General features: G+C 41.5%; 1 long non-coding RNA gene across 1 annotated transcript; it reads right to left on the minus strand.

The window, feature by feature from the left end:
• Positions 1-551: 551 nt before the first annotated feature.
• On the minus strand, positions 552-26,448 carry LOC142427966 (uncharacterized). The gene is made up of 4 exons (XR_012780124.1): positions 26,317-26,448; positions 24,189-24,386; positions 21,088-21,214; positions 552-816 (listed from the first exon to the last, which is right to left on the minus strand). It is a non-coding gene; the product is annotated as an uncharacterized LOC142427966 (long non-coding RNA).

Below are 26,448 nucleotides of genomic sequence, written 5' to 3' on the forward strand. Positions count from 1 at the left end.
ATTGTAAGGGGAGGAAACAGTCTCCTATTTCCAAAGAGCAGAAGGACACATATGGAGTCAGATACACACAGAGGGCACAAGGAAAACATGGGGGATCTTTCAACCATGATGCAAATCTGTCCCCAGTAAGGGTATTGGGAGGCAAGGGCAGCTGGAATTTCCTAGAAGTTAGCTCAGTCCAGGATGAACCAGCAAGCACATCTCAGTGTCCTCAAGCCATAGTTGGGCATCGGAGCTGTCTTGTGTATTTCAAAAACTCTTGTATCTTAATCCCCTTAACAAGTACAGACACTGACAGGGAATCAGGACCAAAGAGGCGATGGGTTTCGGAGGACACATTTGAGGGCCTGGAGCATTGTGCTACCTTGTGTAGAGTGAGGAGAGGTGCTTTCACTGAGCAAACCTCATCTACTGTTTGCCTTGTGCCGTGGATTGCATTGGCCCCACCCCCTCACAAATGTTTACAAATGACACGTGTCAGATTTCATAGGAGCATATTAATTTAAGTAGGTGTATTTAATTATAATTTAAACATAAATGTAATTCAATAATTAATATAATTTAAATGTCACTTTATTTCCATTTCAACATTCACCTACGCACAATGCTGTGAGCTGAGTCCAAAGGAGAGATCCAGGTGTTGGAACAAATGCTTCCCTCTCGGCCTGGATGCATTCCAGGCCTCCAGCCAGGGCAGCTTGCCAGACCGATGGAAGTGCCTTCCTGAAACAGGGGTCACCATCCATGCATTAAGATTTTCAAACAGGCACGCCATGGGTTCTGGGATGAAACCTTCTCCTCCATGTTATTTCCTAGCTATAAAATCAGACAACAAAACAAAAATAAAAAGTTGTAATTTTAATCTGCAAAGTTTTATACCTGTTTACTGTACAATCATGGCATCCACATTCGGAGATGGAGGTGACCTGGACTAGTGTGCAGCTCCATTACAGTGTGAACCTTAAATTGTCCCGCCAACCACCAGCAACAGATGTCATGAGCTGCGTGTGCTAGAATGACCAGGTTCAAGTAAAGCCATGCCAGTCTGTGTGTGCAAGCTGAATGAATCTAATGCACTCCCAATGAAAAATATTATCATGTCATTTGCTTGAAATCTTAGATTTTGGTGAACCTCATGAGTATTTTTTGCAAAACTTTTGTTTATTCTCCTTAGCAAAATCTGGTTCAAAAAATCCAAGTGCCCACCACCTTGTACTTGGATTTCTGCGTTGTTAAAATACATATTAGTTCAGATATACAAACAATCATTCTGTAACTTAGTGGTGTCAACTGTGAGAATGGAGAAAAATCCTTCTGATGGTGTATATAAATGAGAAAATAATCTAGATGGGAGTTAAAATTAAAAATATATATATATTTAGGGATAGTGCTACTGAGTTCCTGGTCAATAACATTATATATATGATGTTATACATATATATTCCAAATGAGATGATCTATGAATTTTGGTGATAAATTCAAGGTTGAGATCCCTGAGCAGTTATCAAGGGGTCACACGTAAAGGACAAATAGAGAGGCACACTTTGGTTGGAAATGCTCCCATTTCAGGTGAGCCAGAGTCCCCTGGGCAAGGGACATTTAGAACAGTCTGCACTCATTCCTACATTTTGAGAATCTGAATGGACCTCATTTAACCCAGAGTGCTTTTTGGGTCTGAGGCTGGTGTATTTTGGTTCAAGATCTGAAATATCGTTTATGGATCTTATTCTTACTTTGCCCTATCTACTAAACAAGTGTTTCCCACTTCTTGCTCTGAATAATCTCTTTACTCAGATTCATGACCCTTGAAATAGTGCCCACCTTTTCTAGGTGGCAACTTCTTCCCCGAGACATTATGACACATGAATCACTGTACTGACACCGAGACACTCTGCCACATGAATCACTGTACTGACACCGAGACACTCTGCCACATGAATCACTGTACTGACACCGAGACACTCTGCCACATGAATCACTGTACTGACACCGAGACACTATGACACATGAATCACTGTACTGACACCGAGACACTATGACACATGAATCACTGTACTGACACCGAGACACTATGACACATCAATCACTGTACTGACACTGAGACACTCGGACACATGAATCACTGTACTGACACTGAGACACTCTGACACATGAATCACTGTACTGACACCGAGACACTATGAGACATGAATCACTGTACTGACACTGAGCTTTTCCTTAGGCATCTTGCACTGGGATATAGTGTGTGCGTTGCTTGTAAGATCCGTGGGTTTCTGATGATCGTGGCCCAAGGTGGGGAAATCCCTGGCTGATTAACAGTAGTAGGTGGCCAAAATCTACTAGAGACATCCTGCCAGACTCGGCAGGTCATAAAATACAGAGACAGAAGTGGAGGGCAACCTCTGGTGCCAGCATCTGGCATGCGGCTTCCTGACCTTAAGAATTTGGACTGAAGGGCACCCACCAGCACGTAAACCATTTCAACCACGGTCATGGGTTTCTGTTGGACGTTGCGGTAATTTTCAGAGCCCAGAAACATGAGAGGATATAATCAAGGGAGAAGAGGGTGGAAAATAGCCCTGAATGGCTTCCTGGAAGAGTTGAATATTTGAGGCATCATTAATCCCCAACTCCTTGGAATATGTCTGGCATTAATTCTTCTAAAACATATATTCCCACATAGAAAAACTACCAAGGACTTTGAGGAGGTTGATTAAGAGGCATTTTTAGATCCCTTGAGTTAGAAATACCTCAGTCCTTGGGTTTGCACCAGAAAGAATTCACACCGAAGCCTACTTTGTGATCAAAGTGAATTTTATTTTTATAAAGGATAGAAACCGTTTTCAGGTGTTAGAGTAAATTGAACTAAAGAGAGAGCGAGAGCAGGAGCAAGATAACACGGCACAGCTGCTGCACCGGACCACAACCAGGCTGCTCTGAACAGTGTAGTAGCCGCTGGGAGAGAGCCATGATCTCAACGTTTTTGGCTTTTTCAAGGGAGGCGTGGTCGATGATACTGGTTAACCCCATTGGCTGAATTAAGCCCACCTGGCCTAGATGGCGTCCCACCCAGGTGTACCGGCTTCCTCTCCCAAAGTCCTGAATGTGAGCATGCCCTCTAGCCTTAAGCAGCTTCCAACTTCCTGTAAGGGCAGCGGGAGGCTTTGGCATGTAGAGGGCCAGCCCTCAGTTCTGCCTCTAGCTACCTCACAGCATCAGGGTCTAAATAAGGAATGGGTTTTGGAGAGTGTGGGCCAATGATGATACTCTGGGGTGGACCTGATGGTTTCAAGGAACTCTGTACTGTCCAGTCCTCGACACACAGGACATACGGGAGCCTCAGTCAGGGCAGGAGCAATGAAGGCTGGAGGGAGAGAATACTGGGCTCAGAAATGCTGGGTTTCCCTTTGACCATTCACACACACCTCTTAGGAAAAATGATCTCTTATTACAGACTAACACACAAATGAGTTCAAAAGAATTACCCTACAATGGACTTAGAAGAAACAAAAAAGCCTCTATTGATAAACACAGGGTTCCCTCCTATGCAAATCCTTCTTCAGACACTAGGTTGAAATCCCAGCCTTGGGCACTGAAGGCTATCAGTTCTCTTTGGACAGGCCTGTGGGTCCCTTGGGAAAGCACAGCTGTGGTCTAAAGATGCCATTGCTGTGTGTTCTCCTGTGCCTGATGACAGTTCCCCAAGGTGAGGGTCTCAGAGATCAGTGTGGAGTCTATGGCGATGGTTGTGACTGCAAGTGACGGACGGATTCCAATTATCTTTATTTATAGGCATCCTGCCCCTGGTGCAGCTTCAGGAGTCGGGTCCAGGATTGGTGGAACCCTCCGAGAAACTGTCCCTCACCTGTACTGTCTCTGGTTTCTCCATCACCAGCATTGGTTATGATTGGAACTGGATCTGCCAGACCTCAGTGGATGGGATACAGAGATTACGATGGTGATACAGATTATAACCCGTCCTTCCAAAGCCAACTCTCTATCACCAGAGACACATCGAAGAATCAGTTTTCTCTGCAGCTGAGCTCCGTGACTGCTGAGGACACAGCTGTGTATTACTGTGCAAGGATCACAGTGAGGGGAAGTCAGTGTGAGCCCAGACACAAACCTCCCCTGCAGGGGAGACATTGGGCAGCGGGGGGCTCACAGGTCCCACAGGACACACACACCCAGCCCTAGACAGGCACATGTGAATGACAGGGAAGATTTCCTGTTGAAATTAGGGCTTCCTCTCTTACATCTTAGCATCTCCAGGGACAGTTTTCCTCCTCCCACCCCACCCCCAGAGTTTCTCCTCACTGCAGGCTTGAATGGAGGAAAAAATATTAAAGTGACTCTGAAACTTCATACTCTTCCTGGATGACCCATTTTTCTTCTCGGCAAACAGATTACCATGGTCGTTCTCATCCTCTCTGTTACTCAAAATCTGTAGACAATGAAATACAGGCATGTACACATTCATGAGTGCAGAGCACGATTTCAATTGCTCTGAGCTCACTGATCTATTACAGCCCCTGGTTAGGACTCTGGAGGTCTCTCTGACATGCTCCCTGTGCACTGTGGGTAGTAACTGACTAAAAATCTCTAAGTCTGAGAAAATAATTGAGGTGACTTTGGGGGTTAAACATGTGACATATCCTTCGTGATGCTTTCTCCCCACTGTGTCCCTTGATGCAGAAACAAGTGTTCTAGGCACAGAGGGGAACAGCTGAACAGGAATGAGCTGTCTGGTTCGAGGACTCCTTTGTAAGATTACTCATTGAAGTCCCAAGGAAGGGAACACATGTTGGAAAGAAAACTTTAATTTCCAAAAGATAGAAAATGTATCACAAGAGGAGGACATTGCAGGCTCATATCGCAGAATGTTTTTAGAACTGAGAATAACGTGACTTCTCACGTATTTTGAACCTGTGATAAGGGGAACTGGTTTCTAGAGAAAGTACATCCTGTTTGGTAGAGTGTCCACAAAACAGAGGAAAACGCTCAGTTAGAATCACAGACACAGTGGCTGCAAACATGGTCTCAAACTTAAGAGCAAGTGAGGATGGTTCAGGACTTGGAAGTTTACGTATTTCCTGTGAGACATTATGAGTAAAAGTGACTCAGAAACACCCAACAACATCTTTGATGGCGTGAGGTACAGAATATTGAGATTAATTTTGGTCAGCTAAGTGTAATTACCTAATATAATCACATATTATACCATTTTAAAATTTTAAAAATGTTAAAATTATTTAACATTTAAAATTCAATACATATAACATTCCTAATTAAGTTACAGCTACATGCTTTTCAATTAGAAAAACAATGTGTAATAAATAAGTAGTAAATACATATGCAAATAAAGGTTATTTACAACACCACTATCCCTGATGGCATAGTGGATTTCACATTGGGATGCTAAGTGCTAGGTCAGCAGTTCAGAATCACCAGCCACTCCATGGGAGACAGATGAGGCTCAAAAAAAGATTCACAAGATTGTAAATTATAGTCCAAATAATAATTGTAATCCAAATCCAGAGGAGGAAATAATATCAGAGCTTAATTGTGAGATTCTGGCATGCAGAAGGCCACGGAGGACAGTGGAAGTTCAAAATCCATGTGCAGGATCTCCACAGGGAATACACCTCCTGTGATTCCCTCTCACCGTAACTGAGGGATGGAAGAAGGTGGTGATCAGAGAGTATTGGAGAGATGACTGTAGGAAATCAAAATGACACATCTGACTTGGATGATTAGCAACTTGTCATTCACTTGATCTCCCCTTTGATATACTTTGTGCTGAATCTGGGTTTTAACATTTTATGGGTTTATTTTTAAACATTTAGGGGTTTATTTCTGCTATGTTTGTCATTGTTGGTAGCGTTTTTGATTCTCATATATTTTATATGTTTCTTAGTTTATGAAGCACAGGGTGGGTGACTCTACAGAGTCAATAACTAGAATAAGGGTAATGGGAGCTTCAGCAAGAGAGGTGGGGGAGGTAACAGAAAGGAGTTCAAGAAGGAAGAACATGTTTTCTGATTGTACAACACTGCTTCATATGATTTAACTATAGATGGGAAGATGTCTGGATTAGGTCCTAATAAAAGGGTTTTTGTTTGAAAGAAATAACATTTTAAAACATAGTAGCTGTGGAACAAATGTTTTAAAGCATTTTCATTTTGAATAATCTCAAAATTCATTTTAATAAACTAATATTGCAAATTAAATAAGAAATCTAACATTGATATAATGTTATCTACTTAATAAAAAAATTGCCAATTTCTCAATTAAAAAAAAGTTTTACGGTGCGTAAAACTCTAAGGAGCAGATCTACTCTGCTCTAGACAGTCACTATGATTCAGAATTCACTTGGTGCCAGTGAGTTATGTTGTGTTTCCAATTTGAATCTTATTTTGGTTGCTTATGTCCATTAGTTTGTTTTCTGTATTTGGTTGAATCATATTTAATACGATTGTCAGGAATTGATCTTTTTTCCCCATTACCTTGGTCTCCATAGAATCGCCTACATTGTGTTTTAGATTAATGATGCCATCTTTTTCTGTCGCATCACTGATGGTATTATTTATAATATCTTTATTAACATGTTAATGGTTTTCCTTTTAAATATATTTTTGTCTGTGCTTCAATTTACAAGGTAGCTTAGTGAAAATAACCTTATTCTTCCTTCCATCTGTATTTTTCCCTTCTTTTGTAGTGTAAGGACGACTTAACAGTGTATTTCTGTTAAACCAATGCCTGAGGTCACCAGCAAAAGCACAGCTTACACACAGGCATTGGATGCAACAGTTGTTTGCTCACACAGAGAAGAGACCGAAGCAGCTCATCATCAGGAGTGGGCTCCAGTCCCCACAGCCAGTGGTTTCACTCAGCAGCCAGTGCTGCAGTTGAACAACAGTGTTCCCTCCTCACCAGCAAAGATAGAGAAGTAGGGTTGTGCTAGGAGGTGGAATCTCCTGGAAGGCAGTGAGATGGTTTTGTTGTTGTTGTTTTGTATATTCCGTGTAATGTGAATAACAGTCAGGTTGGGGAATGCTAGCATGTGTTCAGAAGAAGGTAGAGGAGGTATGCTGTAGGACGCCAGCTCATAAAGAGTGTATTTGGATCCAGAAGCCTTGGGAAAGGCAGTCAGAGAGCAAGGTCATCACATTCCAGGAGCCAGACTGACACATTTGGTCCTAAGACCTAAGCACACCTGGGTCTGTTATGGACTCTGGGGAAGGACAGCAGACTGCACTTGAACTGCCTGCTTCCTCAATTTCCGAATCTTACTGGGGTTTATCTCAGATGTATATTGGCATTGGGGTTAACATTATTGAATTTTTGCTTTGTTTTTCTGTTTTACATTAGATGAAACGTGGAATTTATGAACATATAGACATAGCTAAGACAATAAGGGATTCTGGGGCCTGTAGTAGGGGGTGGCGTGGATAAAAGGGAACTGATGCCAAGGAGTTCAAGAAGGAAGAGAGTGTTTTGAAACTGATTTTGGTAACAATTATACAATACTGTTTGATGCACTTGAACTACGACTTGATAATATTATTAGCACCAAATAAAATGGTTTTAGAGGAAAACTAAGAAAATAACTAAAATATTAAATACTATTCCATTACTAACAAGTTTTAATTTCATATTTCTGGCTTATATAACAATCTTCTATAGTTCAATATTTTCACTAGTTTTTTGAAGTGTTGTTCCCGTAAGACTTTCCATCAGTTTCTGATTATGAAGGAAAAAGTTATCTTTCATTTTTAACTTATTTTTTCTCATGGTACATGTACAGGCAATCAAATAATATTTTCAACATTCTTCTCATGCATAACTAAGTGGCATTAGATTGTCATTATGCTCAACAATTGCCAAAAACTGTAAAATTTCCTATCACACACATCACAGAAACCCATAAAAAAGAATTCTGACTTGACAATTTCCTCCTTAACATGGAATAAATAACTTTATTACTTTCTTGCTTCAATTATTTCAATAGAAGCCTGCTTTAAGGGCCTTTCTCTTCCTGTGGAAAGACTGAAAGCTAAACTCTGCTCCGTACCTCCCTTGTCTTTCAGGCAAATCTCTCTCTTAATCAGTATTTTATTGTGGAATGCATCTCAATATCGTATCTGTATAAATATCTATGTCTATAGATCATACTTCCTTCCGCTGTACCGAATTCAGATTGTCTGCAAGTTGTAGCACTCTCTACCTCCAAAGCTGTTCACAGTGAGGGAGGGTCAGTGTGAGTCCAGACATAAAACTAACCTCAGGGAGAAAGCGGACCTGCAGGGATGTTAAGAGCCACCAGCTTTGGGCCAAGAGAAGAAAGAAGTGAGGGCAGGAGCATGGATGAGGGACTGCAGTGCCGGGTCGGCTAGAACTGCTGTGCTGACCACTATGGTAACTCTACGGCCCAGGGCAGGAAACCTGCGGAGACAGTGCCAGGTAACACTCCTGACCAATAGCGTGAAAGCTTAGGGCCAGAAAAAATGTTGCTGTGGGACCCACAGAAGTTGGAGGACAGTGTGAGGCCAGGGAACACCTCTCCTGTAAGTGATGGGATGCTGTCAGCAGGGCGCTCTCTGAATACACTGAGCCCAACACCCACCCGGTACTAATTCATGGAAGAAAATGGAATTTCTTTTTATTTTTGTGGTTTCTTTTAGCCTCACAAATGACCCTGATGTTAGGAAACCTTTTCATTCCAACTCTAAATAGAGAATATAACATTGAAGTACCTTTTACTTCTTTCCAAATACTGTGAAATAAAACAGGGGAAAGAAGAATTTGGGATGACATACACTTGTTTCCCTGTGTGTTCAGATGGATGAAAGATTCAGGTGACCCCAGTCTTGATTCCAAACATGAGGATAGAGATGGTCTTTAATTTCAATAGATCATTTGGGTACTTTCGACGGGAATGCACATAAAGTTACACTGAACTTGAAATCTGCACAGATGTGCATATGGTTGGTAGAGTGAAGACCTCATAGGACTGTGTTCTCCCAAGGACTCCACCAGCATCGCGTTTCTCATCTGAGTGCCAGAGCTCTGGGCTCCATTCGGCCCTGTCCACCTTTACATACAAGTGCACCTCCCACATGCAAATACCAGCCCCGTGAAACAGCAGCGCGCATGTACTGAAAGTCCTATTCCTTTTCACCCGGAGAGCATTTTCTGGGTGTGACGAGTCTTATCCACAAGAACACGAATTGTGTGTGGGCTTCCTTTTCTGGTGGTGACTCCGGGAGGTAAGTGCTTCAGGCACTCCTACATGAAGTCTAGGGTGGCAGCATCGCAGCCCAGGACTCTGTTTCTCTTCATCCCCAGGTGTCCTGGCCCAGGTGCAGCTACAAGAGTCAGGCTCTGGACTGGGGAAGCCCTCACAGACCCTGTCTCTCACCTGTGCTGTCTCTGGATTCTCTTTAACCAGCTATGCTGTGCACTGGATCTGCCAGGCTCCAGGAATGGGACTGGAGAGGTTTGGTGTAATAGATACTGATGGGGGCAGAAAGTATAATCCAGCTCTCCAATCCCTAGTCAGCATCACCAGGGACACCTCCAAGGGCAAAACTTATTTAAAACTGAGCTCCGTGCATCCTGAGGACACAGCACTGTATTACTGTGCCAGACACACAGAGATGGGAATTCGGTGTGAACCCAAACACAAAACTTAGTACATCAAGTCATGGTTTTAGGAGACGTGAAAGAGATAAGTCAGCGATGTTTTCCTCTCAAAAGCTGTAGTTTCCCCACCTTGTCAGCACCTCTCTATGGACCACCAAGCACAGACTCTAGGGAACCTTCATGTATCTGAACTTGCCTTCTTCTCATTGGAATGGGCTTTGTCGATTTGACCATTTATTGAAAGGCAGACTTCAAAGTAATAGTTATCGGTTCAATCTGTTGACAATTCAGGGAAATAACTAGTCCTGTTTTTTTGTCAGTTAGAAATATTATTTTAAAAAAACCCAAACTGACTGCCATTGAGTTGTTGATAATTTATAGTGACGCCCATGTGGGTTTCTGAGATTCTAACTGCTTATCGGAGAAGAAAGCCCTGTCTATCTTGTTTGGAGTGGGCACTGGTATGCAGATCTCAGCCCAACACATAACCACTATGTCACTAATGTGAGTATAAAAATATTAATGCAGGAAAAATTTCTCAAGTGAGCTCCAAATTTTCTCCAAGCGATCAGATGGATGTTCAGTGTTTTCATTCCAGTGAACACTCACAAGTGTAGGTTTATGTAATAAATTTAACTTAGAATGATCTAAATAATACTGAATATGTTGAATTGTTATTGAGTTGGCTTCAACTCGCAGAGATCCCAGGTACAACAGGAATAGATACTGCCCGGAAGTGCACTGTGCTCAGAGTGATTCCTCCGTTTGGACTCACCATAGCAGACTTTGTGACAATCCAGCTCCTGGAAAGACTGTCTTTTTCACCGACTCTAATTTACCAAGCATAAGACCATTCTCCGGGTTGTGGTGCTCCTACCGACATGTTCAAATGAAGGAGATAACGTCTGACTTGAATGCTTCCAAGAAGCCAGATGTGCTTATTCCAAGACAGACCTGTTTGTCCTTCAGGCAGCCCACAATACAGTTAATATTATTCTCTAACACCATAACCCAAGTGCATCAATTCTTTTGATATTTCTGGTAGGGTATTTGACCTTTCTTAGAGTCACTCTTAGTTATCCCAATTGTGGCAGCTGTTTCTGACACTACAGATACTGTCCAGGGTTGCTACAGAAAACACACAATATATAGGACAGCATACTCTACGTATGCGACAATGAATACTCAAGGAGCAAAAAATAGCAGTAGCACTGATGTTGAAGAAATCTATATGGTGTCTTAACACTGGACAATATGAACAGGAATGTTCGTCTTCAGAATATTAAGTTGATGCATGTAAGTTATGCTCAGGAGAACCTGGACCAAAAAAGTATGTGGCACAATGATTAAATGCTCAACTTTGAGCCAAAAGGTTGGCAGTTCAGAACCATCCAGTGACTCCCCTGGTTAAAGACCTGCTAACTTTCTGCCATCAGTATTTCAGAAAAGAAAATCCTATTCAGACAGTTCTTCTCTTTCACGTTAAACTTCTTTACGAGTCTCTAACAACCATCCTGCGCCCATGTAACTTTGGATGCTTAAAGCTCTATAAATATGTAGACATGTGCTACCAATAATTACCCAAGACACAGTGAACTTCAACGTAAGAGCAATGATAAAGACAGTGAATTCTGTTACATATTTCCCTTTGTTAGGTGTGTTTTCCTGCATAAAACACATACGATTTCCCAAGCACTGTTATTTAACCTGGGAAGAATGTTGTGTATTTTGATTTCTTTTTTATTATGTTAAGTGCCACAGAGTCAGTTCCTATTCTCAATGCCTCTCTCAGCATCATAATTGCAATGGATATTTTGAGCTCATTGAAACAGCCATTGTGTCAATCTATCTCATCAAGGGCCTTGGTCTTCATTGATGTCCTACTTTATCATGGTTGATATCTTTTTGAAGTGACAGGAATGATAACTTTCCATGAAACAAGGTCTCACCATCCTTGATTCTAAAGCACTCACTGGCTGTACTCCCTTCAAAACAGACCTATTTATCTTATTACCAGTCTGCCCCACAGTACTTTCATCATTCTTTTACAACACCATAAGTCAAAGGCCATCTCATTTTTTCTATGGCCTTCCTTATTCATAGTCGAGTTCATATCTATATAATAATATTGAAAATATCATGACTTGGCTTCTAAAAGTGACAGTTAAGAAACCTTGTACTATGGGCCTGTTGGTGCAGAGACAGGGCTATGGTGGTGCTGTGGGATCAGATGTGGTTGCTCACCACAAGGCCAGGGATTCAAACCAGACAAGGGGTCCCTCTGAGTAAGATGAACTTGTCTATTTCTGTAAATAATTATAGGCAGAGAAAGCCTAGCGAGCAGTCCTAACCAGTCTGATAGGATTACTATGAGTCAGAAAAGATGCACTCACAGTGGGTGTGGTTTTGGTGGAAGAGATTGTTCATTTCCGTGCATAAGCAAATGTGGCGAAGAAAGCTGATGGTTCCCGGCTATCAAAAGAGATAGTGTCTGGGGTCCTAAAGGCTTGAAGGTGAACAAGCAGCCATCTAGCTCAGAAGCAAAAAAGCCCACATGGAAGAAGCACACCAGCCAGTGCGATCACGAGGTGCCCAAGGGACCAGGTATAAGGCATCATGCAACAAAAAATATATATATGTATGTGTGTGTACATCTATATATATATATATGTATATATATATACCATATTGAATGAAGGGGGAAGTGCAGAGTGGAGACCCAAGGCCCAAGTGTCGGCCACTGGAGATCCCCTCATAGAGGAGTTTAGGAGAGGAGATGGGTCAGTCAGGGTGTGAGGTAGTACCGATGAAGAACACAGCTTTCCCCCAGATACTGGATGCTTCCTCCCCACAACTACCATGATTTGAATTCTACCTTGCAGGGCTGCATAGGGCAGAGGTTGTACACTGGTACATATGATGGCTAGAGGCACAGGGAATCCAGGGTGGATGTTACCTTCAGGACCAAGGGTGTGAGGGGTGATGCTGGGAGAGTGTAGGATGAGTGGGTTGGAAAGGGGGAACTGATTACAGGGATGCATATGTGACCTCCTCCCTGGGAGAGGGACGGCAGAGAAGGGGGGGAAGGGAGACTCCGGATAGAGCAAGATATGACAAAACAACGATGTATAAATTACCAAGGGCACATGAGGGGGGGGAGCGGGGAGGGAGGGGAAAAAAAAGAGGACCTAATGCAAAGGGCTTAAGTGGAGAGTAAATGCTTTGAGAATGATTGGGGCAGGGAATGTATGGATGTGCTTTATACAATTGATGTATGTATATGTATGGATTGTGATAAGAGTTGTATGAGTCCCTAATAAAATGTAAAAAAAGAAAAGGAAAAAAAAAAGAAAAGAAAATGATTAGGGCAAAGAATGTACAGATGTGCTTTATACAATTGATGTATGTATATGTATGGACTGTGATAAGAGTTGTATGAGCCCCTAATAAAACGTTAAAAAAAAAAAAGAACTGTGTATTTCTGGTTTCAAGGAAGCCATGTGAAGTCCAAAGTGATGGAAGAGTCAACTTTTCATGTTGTTGATACCCAGTTTCACAAATATCCCATGAGATCTTGAAGCCAAGGTGATGTGACACTGGGATACACCACAGGGGATCAATGTAGTCTCCAGAATGCTTCTTGTAGTCTTATCCTCTTGTAACTTTGGTTCTGCTTCCTTATTTCTGCCTGTCTGGATCAGCCTATTAATATGTTGGTCTCAAGTTCCCAATTGTCAGACTTGAGATGAAAGTATATTTAATGATCTAAGTGACCAACAAAACTCCCTTCACTGATCCCTCTGAGTACAACTGTGCTGGTAGGACACATTCAACATGTACTTAACCAGCCTTTGTGAAGGCAGGCTGTCTAGAACGTTGCTTCATAGTCTCAGCCTAGAATTGTGTACTATCACTTTGTAGACAACAACCGGAAATATAGTAGGGACAGAAAATGGATCGAGAATAGTGGCAAGTGAATCTATCATTGAACTAATGAAAATTAGGAAATAAAATTTTCCACATTTAGTTCATGCAAAGGGATTCTCTCCTTTGTGAAATCTCTGATGTGCTTAAGACACCACTTCTGGCTGAAAGCTTTACTGCATTCATCACATGAAAAGTTTTCCTCCGGTATGAATTCATAGATGAGTTTTGAGATGTGCTTTCTGAATGAAGCCTTTGTCCCATTCACTACATATATGGGATTTCTCTCTCTCCAGGATGAGTTCGTGATGAACAATGAGCGCATTCTTCCTGAGAAAGGCTTTTCCACGTTCACCACATACATGGGGTTTCTCTGGAGTATGAGTTTGCTGATGCTCAGTTAGCTCACTGTACCAGATAAAGGCGTTTTTCCACATTCACCACATACATAGGGATTAGCTCCTGTGTAAACTCATAGATGAATTTTGAGACCTCCTTTCCGAATGAAGCTTTTGCCAGATTCACTAACGTACATGAGGTTTCTCTCCAGGAAGAATTCCCGGAAGAACACTGAGGTCCTTCTTCCTGATAAAAACTTTGCCACATTCATCACATACATGGGGTTTCTCTCTGGTGAGTTTCCTGATGAACAGGGAGCATGTACTTCCTGAGAAAACCTTTTCCACATTCATCACATACATGGGTTTCTCTCCAGTATGAGTTCGCTGATAAACAGTGAAAGCAGTCTTTCCAATAAAGGCTTTCCCACTTTCACCACATACATGGGGATTCTCTCTGGTGAGTTTCCTGATGAACAGGGAGCATGTACTTCCTGAGAAAACCTTTTCCACATTCATCACATACATGGGTTTCTCTCCAGTATGAGTTCGCTGATAAACAGTGAAAGCAGTCTTTCCAATAAAGGCTTTTCCACTTTCACCACATACATGGGGTTTCTCTCTGGTGAGTTTCCTGATGAACAGGGAGCATGTACTTCCTGAGAAAACCTTTTCCACATTCATCACATACATGGGTTTCTCTCCAGTATGAGTTCGCTGATAAACAGTGAAAGCAGTCTTTCCAATAAAGGCTTTTCCACTTTCACCACATACATGGGGTTTCTCTCCAGTATGAGTTCACTGATGATAAGTGAGAGCGATTTTCTGAATAAAGGCTTTTCCACATTCACCACATACATGGGGTTTCTCTCCAGTATGAGTTTGCTGATGAATAGTGAATGAAGTCTTCCTGGTAAACCCTTTGCCACATTTATCACATATATGGGGTTTCTCTCCAGTATGAGTTTGCTGAAGATAAGTGAGAGTGATTTTCTGAATAAAGACTTTTCCACATTCACCACATACATGGGGTTTCTCCCCACTATGACTTTGCTGATGAACAGTGAGAGCAGTTTTCCAAAAAAAGGCTTTGCCACATTCATCACATGCACGGGGTTTCTCTCCAGTATGATTTCGTGGATGAGTTTTCAGATTTACTTTATGAGTGAAGCCTTTGCCACATTCACCACATATATGGGGTTTCTCTCTAGTATGAGCTCTCTGATGAACGGTGAGAAAAGACTTCCTGGTAGAGGCTTTTCCATATTCACGACATACATGGGGTTTCTCTCCAGTATGAGTTTGCTGATGAACAGTGAGAGCATTCTTCCTGATAAAGGTTTTGCCACATTCATTACATATATTGGGTTTATCTCCAGTATGAGTTAGTAGATGAGTTTTGAGTTGTATTTTCTGAATGAAGCCTTTGCCACATTCACCACATACATGGGGTTTTTCTTCAGTATGAGTTTGCTGATGAACAGTGAGATCACTCTTCATGGTGAAGTCCTTCCCACATTCACTGCATATGTAGGGCATCCCTGCCACATGAGTTTCACAACATCCCTTGAGGTATGACTTACTGTGATAAGTTTTGCCACAATCCAAGCATTTATAAAGCTTTTGTCCTTCGTGAGATTTTTGATAATGTTCATTGAGTTGGAACACATTATTGTATTTTTGCCCACACTGACAGGTCTTATCTAGTATATGAATGAGCTGGCATTCATAGAGCAAAGACTCCTCAATGAAGGTCGTCCCACATTTATCACCAGTGTGCGGTTTCTCAATTTGATCAGATTCCTGATGCTGTGACTTCGAGATCCTGGATTGTTCACACTCAGAGAATTTCATTTCAGTACAAAATTGCTCCTGCTCAGTGTGGAGGAAATTGTCCTCATCTTCCTTGAGCACAACTGACTTCTGTGTTTTGTTGCTTCTGTTCTGATTTAATTTCAGAATGATTAAATCTGATTTTACTATTTTTCCATGTAATCCAAACAACTCATACGTTTCCTTTGGAAGAAAATAATTTCTGCGCTGATAAACAGTACTTTCCAATGTATTAAATGTATACTATTGTTCCATTCTGTCCATGTATCTTTCACATTGCATGTGTTCAAGCAAATGGTCGGCATCTTTCTGGATTTCTATAAAAGAACAGAACATTGATTCTTTTCAAAATCTTGACTTACAATGGACTCCTTAAAATATGCATCGATACGAAGTAGATCTTTAGTGACAACCCTCTTATATGAATATAAATAAAACACTATGCTTGATGTTTATTGCTCATTGGAAGAAATACAAGCGTGTAAATAATCCAAATGGTAAAAATAGTTATTGTAGAACTCTGGTTGGATATGAAAGGATGAGTGAACACAGATTTGGCATTTGCTTAAAGAGGTATATGAAAATGAACAACAAATGTAATAGAAGGAAGACATTGAGAACAATAGACCACAGGTCGGATAAGGCTTGCTAATTCCAGCCGGTAGGGGTTACATGTATTCTATTCATCAAGCTTTACTGAAAGACAACTGAGTACTACATAAAGTTGGAAATGTGAACATTGCAGAATGTTCTACTTGGGGGAAAAGCATTTTTAGAAGTATATATGAAAGGTATTGTGGTACAGAAACATATGCTTTATGTTTATAGAGCCTATATTCTAGTTTACACCACTCATCTTTCAGTGTTGTCCTGCGGTGGCTTGCACGTTACTGTGATGCCAAAAGCAATGCCACCCAGTATTTCAAATAATAGAAGCAGGATCAGCCATGGTAGACAGGTCTTAGTGGAATCTGCAGAAACAAGGACTGGGAGGAAGACCTGGGGATCTACTTCTGGAACATGAACCCCTTAGGTTTAATGACAAGGAAATAACACTGACGAAGTACTAAATCCTCAAAGTAAAGTCAACAGTAATGACGTGAATGGAGGAAAACTTGACTGAAAATGAGAAAAAATAGCTGCACACATATTCTAAGAATGTGGAGATGGAATATATGAAGTATTATCAACAAAAATCTGCAAGTTTTCAAAACAAAATGGAATGTTTAAAAATCGATTGTGTATGATTATTAAACTTAAATAGACTGGTATTGTCTACTTATAATTACATAATCACGTGGTTTATAAGGCTAAGAATGACAAATGAAAGAAGCCTGGCATCGTATCCATCATCAAACAGTACATGGTAATATCTTCGCTAAAGAATAATTCTGTCAGTGGAAGGTTAATATTCATATGCCTGCAAGTAAGACCAGTTATAAGTGCTATTTAGATTGGTACACCAACTGTTTAAGCAAACATAAACCGTGGGGGATCCAGCCCCACACTCAAATGGGCCCTTAGGAATAGTGTGTGCAATTAAGGAAGATAAAGCAGACAGCAAAACGGGGAAGAGTGGCCTCATCTCCAATCCCGGAATGAGACAGCGAGGTCATTTAACAGTGAGTTTATATAGTAGCGAGCCATGCAAGCCTTCAGAAGGCACGGACACAACAGAACGGAATAGTGTGAACATGGGAATATCCTGCATTCTTTTAGAACACTTCATGGTAAGTATTAGGCTGTGGGAAACTGAGGACCTAGAAGAGAGGACACAGCCTAATTGCTTATTCTCAGAATTAAAGAAGATTGCAAGGCCAGGCATTTGGGTGGAGGGAGGAATTCACATTTGTAAATTGGAGAAGAATCCAAGTCACATTCTCCTAATTAAAAATTATCCTCACAATATCCTCTCATTATAGTAATATCTTAATGATACCTCATACAAGCACATGGCTTATTACTATCTGCCAGCAATTTTAACTACAAGAGCAGACATGTTGTTCTTGTTCTCCCCACTGAGGAGAGAGTACTTCAATTCACCTGCCCTCACAAATGGTTTTCAGTTGCTCACCCAATTATTTCAGGGACCCCCCAGGGTAAAAGTCCTACCTACCTTGTTAGGTAGGTAGGTGTCTGTGTGTGTGTGTGTGTGTGTGTGTGTGTGTGTGTGTGTGTGTGTGTGTGTGTGTGCTGGGGAAGGAGCGGAGGGGTGGGGGAGGGAGATTGCAAGCCCTGAGACTGTATAAATTGGTGAAAGAATATAAAGCCTTTTTATTTCTGCCCTTCAATTATACAACCCTCCCATAGGACCCATCCAGAGGGCATTTAAGAGACAAAGGGATACTTGACTCCTTGAGTGATAGCATCAAAGGGAACCTGATTGCTTTTTAAGCTAGGCATCTTTTAGCTGAGTAGCAAGAAGTGAGGCACCTGTAGAAGCTGTATACTAACATCTTACTGGAGGGCAGTTGTGGAAAAAATTCTATCTGGAAATTGTGCATTTCAGCTCTAGCTTTATCCTTGGGACTTGTGGAGGTTTTCTTCTAACACTAGTACTGGTCTTCCAAGCCCTGAAGTCAGGAGTAAAGAGATAAGGCTGCTTTAATCCAGGTTCTCTTTTCCACAATAAAGAAATTGAGGGTGGGGAAGGGAAGGGATAAAGGAGAGCAGATAGAAAGGAAGTCAAGAGGAAAATGTTTTGAAACTGTGGTAGCAATTGTACAGTGATTGAACTATGAAATGTTATATCTGTAAGAGCTCCCCCAAAAAAGATTAAACATATATATTGAAAATTTTACATGACTTTTATAGCCTGATATTGATCAATCATACAATCATGTACACTGATGAACGTAACATTTGGGGAAATTGTCAGTAGGTGGGAAATGTGACCTCCATGACAGAAAGGATATGCAAGTTTAGCAATAAAAATGTGAGATGAATGATGAATTCATACCAAATTTCTTATTAAACAACAGAAATGGAAACTATACATATGGATATTTCTGAATGGAACACATGAAAATCAAATCAACCACATCCCTAGAAAGAAATGGTGGAGAAGCTCATTAGTCAAAACATGTCCAGGGGTTAACTGTGGAACAGACCATCAATTGCTCAAATCCAAGTAGAAGCTAACCAAAATACCTAGATCACAGAGCTGAGAGACTATGTAAAGAATAAACTGGAGTAATAAAAGACTGATGACTGAAGACTAATGACTGAGACCAGATGAGTTCTGGGATGACACAAAAGAAATCATACATTTAGAAATCAAAAGGATACTTCAAAGACAAAAAAGAAAAGAGAATGATATTGATTATTCTATGCATTGTTTGAATTACAGTAAAAAATTCTGTTGGAATGTCCTGCAAAAATGTTCTTTAGAAGCAGCAAAGGTCATCTTTTGGGTTGAGGACCTGTTAAGAAGGGGTGGGCCTAAAGAAGGCACACTGCATAGTAAAGAATATAAAGCAGACATACGCTTAAGGAAAAATCAAAGAATACAGGATGTTAAAAATGCCCTTTCCACTTACAAAGTTATTGGAGGAACAGGCAACTTAAAAAAAAATCTTACATGACGCAGGCGGCCATGGTGCGATTCAAGCACAGGTGAGCCAATCCGGCCCGGCCCCTGGACCCCCAACCCTCAGTCCTGCGCTCATCTCCCTCCTGCCACAGGAACAATTAGAACGTGCCAGAAGTTCCTGATTCAGTACAACGAAGACAGCTGTTGGGACTGCTGCAGAACTGCACTGACAGAGGAGCACGGAAGCCATCCTGAAATCCTCTCCAGGAAGCTGTTGGAAGAGCCAGACAGGAGCTTTCTGACAGTGGCGGTGAGGAACCTGCAGTGGCCCCCAGTGAGCCTGTGCTTCCCAGTCCCAGGCAGACTCCGGGTCTGCCTCAGCAGCGCACTCAGCTTTCCAGAGGCAGCATCTTCGGCCACAGCTCCAAACTGACTGAAGGGAAACAAATCCAAGTCATCTTCGTCAGGTTGTATGCATGCCGTCTGGGAAAAGTAGCCCTGCTATTTTAGGCAGTTTTGTACTTAGCTGTCTGACAGGTCTGGTTTCTGAAGCGTTTTTCATCCTGTGGTCAAAGTCCATTGTGGCTGCACTCCCAACCCGTCCCCTCCTTCCTCCCATGTGTATGCGCGTGTGCACACATTGGAAAGCGGCCTGTGTGATACTAGATGAAGTGTGAACAATTGGATTTCACTTTGAACGTCTCTTGGGTGGGTCCTAAGCAGAGCAGGTCACTTAGAATTAAAGTATTTGTACTTTTCTAAGAAAAACAAAACAAAATCTTACAGGTAGAAAAAAATTGAAGGTGCGGTGCAAAATTATATGCTAAGCTGATAACAATTTCTTGCTAGGAAGGTGACTTTAGATACCTGAAAATAACCGAAGTCATAAATGTGTTTCACCAAAAGGAGCAAACTATGGAGAAACATGTCTGTTAAAGAATTCCAACAGACAAGGCAATTTGACCGTCTCTAAAAGAAAATAGAAAGAACTTATTTCACCAGAATGAAGAAAACTTTAAAGGAACAGGAGAACAAATGAGAAAATGGGCACCAAAATCTTTAGAGAAACTCCAAGGTGGGGAGCTAAGAAAGCACAAAGGAGGCCCATTTATGGTTCGAGTTGAACATCCAAGATGGTGCTCCATCTGTTTGGAGAGAGGCTTGCAAGATGGATATTCAAAATAAGAGAGACGCATATAAGAGAGGGAAAGTTTTGAGAATCTTAAAGAAAGAAAATTATGGAAGCAAACATACAATAGTATAAATCAAATAAATGGAAATTTAATCTCATTTAGAGCTACAGGGGTACTTTTCTCAACTGCTAGGAAAAGTGAGTGCTCACATTCAAAGAAGCACAGACTTTTATGCATTTTCCAACATCTATCATGGATGTGAGGCCCTCTGCCCGTTGAATCAATACCCCCAGCCTATTACCCTTAAGGTATTTTGACTATACACCTGATAAAATTCCACTATAGCTTGTTTCTAATACCGACCACAGTTCTCCTTGTTACAATTGAGAGACAGATTCTGGGGTGACAACTAGATAACCTGTTCATGAGAAATTGCACAATCTTAGACACACCAAAATTAACCTAAAGTTTGTAAAGCCTGCAGAATGTTGTATTTCTAGGAAAATAATGTTCAAAGGAACAAAGTGTTCTCTCAAGGGCAGAAGACCCAACCCACTAACTTAAGACCAGAGGATGCAATGAGAATCTACCTCTTTGAGAACACCACAGACACTGCAAAAATTTTAACACATAAGACAGGAAACGCCAATGACGAGGTCAATGACTTGAGAATTCTCCTCACCAATGGAAACCAGGTTGTGATAGTTCTCCAACATCACATCCTGATATAGGGTCTTCTGAGCAGGGTTCAGGAGCTGCCATTCCTCCCAGGTGAACTTTACAGCCACATCGTTGAATGTCAGTGATTCCTGTAGAAAGAGGAGTCGATTTAATGGCGTATTTTATACTTGAAGATTTTAAAAATATATCTTACAGTAAAGAAAGCAAAACAGTAAGAAAAACTATTGTGACAGTGCATTCCATAATGTGTGGAAAACTGAGGACTTGGTAAAAAGTATTTGACCTTATTTCTACATTCGCAATTATGAGGACAGAACACGAGCCCTAGTTCCAGAAAGGTCCCCACTGTTCTAAGAAATGTTTTCAAATACACATTCATATAGCTCTCCATTAAGGAGCAGTGTTAAAGGAATTACCATAGTAGATGAACAGTTTCCGTGCCTGGCTACTTCACTGTGCCTGAAGGTTATTTGTAGATCAGAGAAATCAGGTTCCATAGCTAAGCCACCATAAATGTCACAAATACCTGGGGAGGGCTCAGGGTGGGATTGAAATCAGCTAGCACTAGGTCAACAGGGTGACTCACCATCCTGCTTATTATGTTACCCGCTGATGATAGTACCCACTGACTATGTACACGCTAACTGCATGACGTGCACGCCTATGGAAAGATCTGTAAACTCCAGTACATATACCCATTGGAAAATACATTCACTTTCTCAGTCCTGACATAGGTTGAGGAACCCCGTGCCACACTGGTCTGTCTTTAATATTTGCCACAATTGCAATGTCGTTCCTGAGAATCACTGTTCGAGTATAGCGGACTCCCGTGCTCTATAATAATGCACCCACTCATAACATTAGAACTTTGAGGTCCAGTGAAACTATCTGAATGAGCTAGAAATAGCCAAGATTTATACTTGCACAAAGTAGATAAACACCTGTTTATTATCAAATGGAATTAGGACTTCTAGCAGTATCAGTGTCAACAATTATCAGGAAGAGTTCAGATGGGGGAGGTCAAACATACCTCAACTCTCCACATTTTTGTTAACTCTTAATCAAGTCATTCCTCCCACAGCACTCTATGTCTCATTGATAATCTGTTGCTACGGTCACACAAAACTCAACAGATTAAAGTGGTCTATTAATGAACAAGGTAAAACTCGGGTTCAGGAACAAAAAGATATAACTGAGAACCAAGATCAAAATGTTCATAGGCAATATCTCCCTTCCTGGATGCAGTACAACTTTCTAAGCTCTTAAATGTCACCTTAGGACAAGCTCCTCATGACAACCTTAGGACAAATTCTTCGCAGCCACTTTCAGACCAGATTGCCTTAACTTTAATTGCAAGGTCCTCTTGCAACTGCCATCTTCCACCACATGCTCTCCAAGGGGTCTTCGTAGTTTTGTTGGGTGGACCTCTGGAGCCCTCCTAACCTTGCCTAGGCAGGGAAGGTGCTAGGTTGACCCAAGAAGCCATCATATCAAGAGGGAGAGAGAGAGAACTGCCTGCACGCATGGTATGAGAAGAGACAGTGAGACATTGGTTTGTTGATTTGGCTTTGTTAGACCCTGAAGCCACATAGTTCACATTGATCCCATGGATTAGGGATTTGCCAATTTCAAGAAATGCATGAGCCATTTCCTTGAACACCTGTGAACCCACTGTGTGACCTGACTTGAGAACTTCCCCTACTCCATGAGTCAACAGCTTGCGGTATGACTTTCCCATTTGGGTTCCTCATCCCCTGCAACTTATTATCTGACCAGATTCAACAACTTCACTTTGTGAGGCAGTGGACTGTTGTCTGCCCTGATGATCTGGTTCATCAGCCTTTGCAAACACATGAATGAGGAGAACCGTACAGATTGATCCCTGACCTCTATACAGATTAGGGACTCACCAGAATCCACATCTTGACGAGGTATTTGTTTACTTGATGAATATTTAGCTTTGTGAGATGCTACAAAGTAAATCATGGAACACCGTGAACCTCTATCTCATAGGCACTCACTCATCTACTGCTGGTTCTGCAAAATGAACGTTAATATTCATGGTTCAAGAGCTAGACTGATGGAGATAATGACCAGGGCAGAAGGGACACAGTGACAGAGTCAATGGTTACAGGTCCAGAAAGGACTTTTCAGCCAAGATAGTGGGGCAGGCAGGCAAGATCAAGAGGAGGATATCCCCCAAGGAGATGAGAGAAGGCTAGACAGATGGAACTATGAAATGAGCCTGCCTCCGTGGGTAAAATGTCTGAGGGACCGAAAAAACAAGCCTGCCCTGAAGAAGAGCAAAATTTTCTATATGGCTCTTTAATATGAATCCCAATGTGCAGCCTATTCATTCTGATACCAAATTATATGCTGTTACTTAATAAAACTTGTACCTGTGGCTCTGGACTGTACATTTGCACAGGGCCACTGCAAAAAGTTAATGAGCACAGTAGGAGAGGACTGTGGGAACAATAACTGGTGCCATCACTGGAAAAGTATGGAGAGTACAGGTATGCTTAAGCTCTGCCTCATATGAATCCGACCTGACGTTGATGGTTGATTCTCTCTCCTGCATCTATAGTTAGAGGAGGGGAGAAGATGTCAATCATTTTTGAACCACTATTGGCTGAGGTTAAAAATTTGGGTTTTCAATTTTAGATTCATTAATGAAAATGCGGCTCTTTGGGAGATTATGTAACACATCACCTTCAGAAAGAAGCATTAAAGAAACTTAGTCAAACAAAAATCCCATGGAATACAGACACTTCTAAAGAAATGATCTTATTTCCCCTTAAAAACTAGGCATAGCCTATAATTTGAATGACTGCCATAGTTTGGCCATAGAATAATGATTTAGATGATAACGTGATCCCAAGAATCTTCAGAGACGCATTATGTTCAATGTCAATAGTTTAGTTTTAATCCTATGATCTATCTATTCCTAATCTCAAGCCCAATGCTGAAATCAGAGTTCAAGTTTATCTCTAACGTCTACAATTTCAAATTTCCACTTTTCCAATGAACTGGATCTGTATTATGCAGGTTTCCACAATCCCAGTATGAAATATAGAAAAGGATAAAACACATCAGAATCACCTGGGCCTTGGTCATTTTCTTCGGTCCTTAGAACACTGCCAGCAACTGGGATACTCTATGTTTGTCTTATCTGGATCAGCAATAAAGATGTTCACAAATTTCAATCTCTTATGAGGACATCCCAGAAATAATAATACCAAAATCAGGAACTTCTTCCTCCTTCCTGTACGCCGCTGCTGGTGATACACAATCTGCAAGCTGATGGGAGAATACAATGTGAATAACACATAATCTGTAGGTCCAAAAGCTATAACAATTCCCTTCCTCTTATTGCACAAAGTCCTCAATACTGTTAACTGTGCCCTTACTGAGTGATGGAAAAATGATTTTATCATGAGCAATAAAATCTAAAACTCATAACCTTCAGACATGTGAGTAAAGATGGCTTTATAATAAATAGAGATTGGACAATCAAACATACATTGGACAAAGTCAAATAAGCTGTCAAAAAGAAACAAAAAGCAGGATCCCTACCTCACAGCACACGTAACTATCAATTCCTTACTGTGTGATTCTCAAGGAGAATGATAAATCAATGAACCTTGAAGATGGTTATGTTAATTAAAGCAGCTGGAAACATTTTGAAAGGGCTATATAAAAAAGCTAGTATAAAGTGAACACTATTTTCTAGAGGAACTATACATTGTAAAATCACTTTAGAAACACTGTAAAACTCCCCATCAAGTAGAGTTAGATGTATAAGCTGTTGATGCGACACAGGAGAACTGCTCGACCGAGTTTCAAAGACTGTAAAGACATGACAAGCAGTTAATAGGTATGTACCTCTAACCTGGAGATTAGCAGTCCAACCCTTAACACATGTCAAAACAAGGGTTCCATATAAACACTTATATATCATCTATTACATTGAATTTTTTTTATATACAGCTTTCCTCAAGTTCCTAAATGCTTCTTTTCCCCCTCAACCCCAACCCCAAGTATCATGATCTGAATTCTACTTTGCAAGTAGGGATAGAGCAGAGGATGTACACTGGTGCAGACAGGAGTTGGAAGCACAGGGAATCCAGGGCGGATGAAACCTTCAGGGTCAGGGGAGTGAGTGGTGATACTGGGAGGGTAGAGGGAGAGGGGTTGGAAATAGGGAACCGATTACAAGGATCAATATGTGACCTCCTTCCTGGGGGACGGACAACAGAAAAAGGGGTGAAGGGAGATGTCGGGCAGGGCAAGATATGACAAAACAATAATTTATAAATTATCAAGGGCTCATGTGAGAGGGGGGAGCGGGAGGGAGGGGAAAAATAGGGGACCTGATGCAAAGGGCTTAAGTGGAGAGAAAATGTTGTGAAAACGATGAGGGCAAAGATTGTACAGATGTGCTTTACACCACTGATGTATGCATGGACTGTGATAAGAGTTGTATGAGCCCCTAATAAAACATTTTAAAAAAATAGATTGAAATTTATGTGCAGATTTTGGAATGAAGTAAGAAGTATATATCCCCATAGTGAGTGCACTTTTGAATCCAAAGATAAATGATGTTTTAATGTAGCATTATTTGTGGTAACCTAATGCAGTTTGACAGTTGACCTAGGCAGGCCCGTAGAGAGGAGCTGGCTGGAAAGGAGTGCAGGCAATCTACTTCAAAGGCATTCTCCCCTGGGGGAAGATGATCTACATCTTTGGATAATTATCAGAAAGGATTCAATGGAGACCTAATCAAAGCGGGGACACAGCAAACAGACACTCTGTTGTCACTGTCATCAGCAACCCAAACCTAAAACCCAACTCACTGCCATCAAGCGGGTTCCTGCTACAGCAACCCTTTAGGAGGTGGACCTGCCCCTGGTGAGTTTCTGAAACTGTAGCCCTTTACAAGAGTAGAAACCCTGTCTTTCCCCCAGGTGTTACTTGTAATTCTGAACTGCTGACCCTGCAGGTAGAAGCCCAATCTGTAACCACTAGGCCTTTTGCAAATTGATTACTTACCCAGTGAATTCTATCATTCAGGGAGATGAGATGAGACATTGGACCATGATGGACAGGACAGCATGGGCCCCTGTACACTGGCGCTCTCCTGGGGTCAGACCCCAGGAAGCATGGATCCCTACTTCCCCTCAAGCTCCTCCACCCTGGCCCCACCCCCAGGAGCCCCAGGGTTGCTCACCCTGCTTGGAGTCAGGTGAATGGATCTGGTTCACAACCCAGTCAGAAGTTGAAATCTTTCTTGTGAGGCTTCAATGTGCAAGACAGTAGTAACAGACTTCTAGCTCCATAGACTGGACTGCATTTCTCAGTG

This window comes from Tenrec ecaudatus, chromosome 15, assembly GCF_050624435.1.
Source record: "Tenrec ecaudatus isolate mTenEca1 chromosome 15, mTenEca1.hap1, whole genome shotgun sequence".
NCBI lineage: Eukaryota > Metazoa > Chordata > Mammalia > Afrosoricida > Tenrecidae > Tenrec > Tenrec ecaudatus.